The following is a 4488-nucleotide window of genomic DNA, read 5'->3' as shown; positions in this document are numbered from 1 at the left end:
GTGACTGCTTTGTTGTGACATCACAAAGTTCCAGAAGTCCTGACGGCTGGTTTTAAGGCTCAGTTTCTGAATACAGGCTGTGTGCATTTCTCTGTGGACTGAGGCTTTGATACTTTCACAGTATTAATATAGAAGCTAGAGCTGATCTATAATCACACTACACATGGACACACACCTTTAGAGTATATGGGACCTTTCCTAGAAAACATAGTCCGGCAGCAGTTTTGTTGCCTGTTGTTGTGATGAGATAGCTAGCTAGGTAGATAAATTCAACATTTTATAGAATGAATACAAAGACTAAATAAAGTATAAAATAAATGGAGTTGCTCTACCATGGCTGCAAACTCATTGTTGTCTTGTTAACCAAATGTTTAGAGGAGCTACCTCCCTCCTGTTTTCATATTCTGCCTTTTATCGTCTTGAAAGTGTGAGTTTGTGAGACTATAAGAAAGTAAAGTCGTGTTTTAAATGAACTGGCTCTTCAGTTAAATGAAACAAATGCATAATGTTGAAGATAAAAAAAAAATGTCAGAGATGCAGTGAAAGATCAGCCACGCAGAAATGTCTGTTTGACAGAGAAGAATCAGACAATAGTTTCTCTGTGCTCAGCTGTGCATTCACAAACAGCCAGAGAGAAACACTCAGAAGCTTTGTTCACAGCCTGACACTCTCAAACACACATTATGCCAATCTGCCAATGAATTCACAAAGGAATCCATCTGTGGGACAGTCACTGTGTGTGTGTGTGTGTGTGTGTGTGTGTGTGTGTGTGTGTGTGTGTGCGCTGGGTGGTGATGTAACCCAGGCTAGCTAGTCTAAACAGCTGATTATGATCACAGGAAAGTGATACAGAGAAACTCTCTCCTCAGTTTTTAGGTCACAGACTGATTCAAGTCATTTCTCTGGTTTTCAATTTTGTTTTACAACCAACAATTAGTTACATAAGACGACTAACTTTAGTCACTAATGTCTGCTCCTGTTGGTCAGCCCACCGCTCGGCTCCAGACTGAAATGTCTCAACAACCACTGGATTTGACTGCTGTTGAATTTTCTACATTCATGCTCCCCTCAGGATGAACCCCCCTGACTCCGGTGACCCTGTTTCTTTTCCTTTAGAGCCACCCGCAGGTCAACGCTGTCACGGATCAATATCTCAACAGCTGTTTGATGGATTGGCACAAAGTTTTGAGCAGACATTCGTGGTTCCCAGAGGATGAATCCTACAGATCTTAGTGATCCTCTTGAGTGTTCCTGTAGCTCCACCGTGAGTTTGGTTTTCAGTCGAAGCGTCTTGGAAACTATTGGATGGATCGCCGTGATATTTGGTTCAGACGTTCATGCTCCCCTCAGGATGAACCTTTTGATTGAGTTTAGTTTTAGTTTTAATTAGAAGACGTCACAACACTGTAAAACTACTGTTTCAGAGAGATTCTGACTCAACGGTTTCATCACATTGGAGGACAGAGTTTATATTTTACTGACAGCTGATTCTATTATTATTTATTTATATATGATATATGATTTTCCCCAAGTTTCTGTCCGACATTTTCAGTATCCTTTGAAAGTTTAGTTTGACCTGTGTTTGGCTGCGGAGCATCATGCAAAAACTAAATGTTATGAACTTCATGCATGGCTCGATTAATCTCCTAATGATAAAATTAGGGTGGAGAAATTAATAAGCAACAATTTTGATCATTAAAACTATTTTTTTTAAAAGCAGAAATGTGTGAAAAAGTTAATCTGGTTTTGTTTTTTCATAGAGAAATGGAAATTATTTTAAAGCAAATGTGTTCAACACAAACTAAAACCAGATCTGGAGAGTCCCTCTTCAAGATGGAGGATGGGGAACATGGATTTTATAGACCTGAATGATATGGACTAAATGAAGGCTTTGGTTTACCTGCCCAGGTGGATTTGATAAACTGCCAACTTTTTGTCCTCAACGAGCTTCCATACTTTTCTAATCCCCGTTAAACCAAACGTGATCAAGTGAAAACAAATGATTCCCTTCCTGCTCCTGCAAGACAAGAAGAGGGGGCGACACACACACACACACACACACACACACACACACACACACAGCGCATGGTTCCTGGGGGAGGTCCGTGCGCGCGGCTGGGTGGATTGCGCCACTCGGAAAATGGAGTCAATAAATCGGTGGCTGTGGGGCATTAATCGGGTGGGGAGGGGGTGAGCTGGTGTGTAGGAGGAAACTCCCACTGAACGCGCTCCTCCTCCCTCCGTGTATATTCACACAATACCGTCAATGAACTGAGCTTTTCCCACGTTTTCCCTCCAGGGGCGAAGGACCGTCTCGGAGTAACCCGGAGCTCCGCCGCTGCAGCTGCTGCATCTGTGTCTCTGAACCGCGTCTCACACTTTAATACATCAGCTATTACCCCCCCCTCACCCCCCCCTCCCCGGTGTGAGGGGTGAGTGTGTGTTAATGAGCCGACTCATGTAGAAAACTTGGACCCGGTCAGAGGCTCTCGGTCCCGGGACAGCAGCGCCAGCAGCCGCGGAGGGATTAGGTAACCTGTGGTTGTTCAACACTGACTCCGCGTCCTGGGATATAACCTCACAGCTGACTGTGGACCGACTGACCCAGGTACAGTAGATTACACTGAAGGTTTCTACTAATAATAATAATGATCCGGCTGCAGGTCTGTGTGTGTGTGTGTGTGTGTGTGTGTGTGTGTGTGTGTGTTCCTGTGTGAAACCAGCTCACACACTCCGGGACATGCTAAAGTCCTGCTCTGAAATACTGCTGAAGTGAAAGTATGCAGTAGAGGAAGTAGTAAACACAAGTATTATCTACCTCGTCAGAATCAGAAAACTTTATTGATCTGAAATTGGGTGAAGTTACAGTTGCTCCCTCAAGAACGGAAATGTAACAGCAAAGACAGAGATTCAGAAATGTCCTTATACTCTGATATTTAATGTAACAGTCCTGTACCTGCTGCTCTGTCTTATTCTCACTTACATCTGAACTATTTTATTCTGTTTGGTAGTTTAATCTGTAAGAAAGAGTCTCTTCAATAAGCTGATCACGTATTCTGTGAACGAAACTACTCTTTGTAAAGTGAGAGGAAGCCAGTGGCTGAAACATGTAGTAAAATAAGTAAAAGTTCTCATCACTTCAAACAAAAGTATCTGATCTTTATTAACAAAAAGTCTTTAAAGTCACATGAAGTGAGTTGTTGGTGAGGGTGGGGTTGATGCATCATATTGTGTGAGCGCAGTAAACAGTGGAGGACGCTTCACCGCTGTAAAAATACTGCAGCAGTAGTAAAAGTACTCAAGTATTTTCAGCTGGTAGTACTGACAGTATCAGAGAGATGTCTCATGAGAGTGACACGTACTGTCCAAAACATCAGACTTCACCCAGCTGATCACTGATGATTCATCATCATCATCATCCTCCAAACCTTCTTAGAGAATCAGCAGTCACATGTGAGAGTTCCACCTGCTGTTACATGTTTTATTATTATTGTTATTATTATTATTGTTGTTCAGAGTGGAGGTGAGATAGTGGAGATCAGATTTTATAATTGATTACGACTCCAGCAGCTTCATTCTGCCGTTATTTCAAATTCACATGTGGACATTAAATAAATCTGTAAGTTTGTTTATATGTTCATCCACTTATCCAGCTGTTCTCTGCTGCTCATGCAGCTCCAGGTCCTGTTTAATGATCATCAATTATTCTATATTTATATATACAGGTGGGAAAATGTGACATAATAACATTAATTCATGCACATTATGAGTAATTGTGGACCTCATCACCTGCTGGTCTTCATTCATATCTTTAATATAATAAGGCATAAAACATCTAAAATCTTAAACTCTGACTCGGTGCAGAAACTGGACGAGCTGTTCGTGTGTTTTCTGTGTAAAAACTTTATTCGCAAAGTAAAAAGTAACAATGACTTGAAATATCCAAATCGCAGCAGCTGCAGTTTTTTTTTTAGATGAAGGTCAAATGTTTCACAACAACAGATCATAAATGAAGCGTTGTGTTGCCATGGTGACGCCTACAAGACATATCCTCCAGACATAAAGCAACATATTTGTTTGTTACGTGACCAACACAAGTCCCTTCATCATCTTCATTTTAATGTTTTTTTCAGTGAAAGTGAGATTGTGACTCTGATCTCAGCGTCTGATCGATTCATCTCAAGTTATGGATGTAGAGGAGAAGAAGTAGAAAGTAGAAGAAAATGGAAATACTACAGTGACGTCTAGTTTCACTGATCTGAGTTCTCCCTCTGAGTGAAATCAGCACAGTGCTGACCGCTGCTTGTTGTAGTCCAGGCGGCGGCGGCGGCGGCAGCAGCAGCTAGTGACACTCGTACGCTGCACGCTGTCTGTTCGATAGTGTCTGTCTGTTTGGTCGCCTCTGTGCTCGTGTCGGGCTGAAGGCCTGAACTATGTGGCGTGTTCTTGGGGAGTCTGACTCACTTTTCCACTCAGCGTGCCCGTGGC

The 4488-nt window shown here is 42.2% G+C and overlaps 1 protein-coding gene across 2 annotated transcripts in view; it reads left to right on the top strand.

Annotated features, from left to right (window-relative positions):
* The window catches only part of fgfr1b (fibroblast growth factor receptor 1b), a 32235-nt gene that overhangs the window by 12849 nt on the left and 14898 nt on the right, over nucleotides 1–4488 (top strand). Inside the window, exon 3 of one of the 2 annotated variants that reach the window (XM_087177339.1) lies at nucleotides 2300–2608. The gene's annotated coding sequence lies outside the window, so the exon portion shown is untranslated. Of the gene's footprint in view, nucleotides 1–2069; nucleotides 2609–4488 lie in introns of those variants that run through there. The other variant, XM_023419054.2, reaches the window with a different exon arrangement.

The sequence above is a fragment of the Seriola lalandi genome, unplaced genomic scaffold, assembly GCF_002814215.2.
Source record: "Seriola lalandi dorsalis isolate HSWRI2012SDOR001 ecotype SW California unplaced genomic scaffold, Sedor1 jcf7180002054590, whole genome shotgun sequence".
NCBI classification, from domain to species: Eukaryota; Metazoa; Chordata; class Actinopteri; order Carangiformes; family Carangidae; genus Seriola; species Seriola lalandi.
The sequence above is the reverse complement of the archived record's forward strand: the minus strand, read 5'-3'. Positions and strand labels throughout refer to the sequence as shown.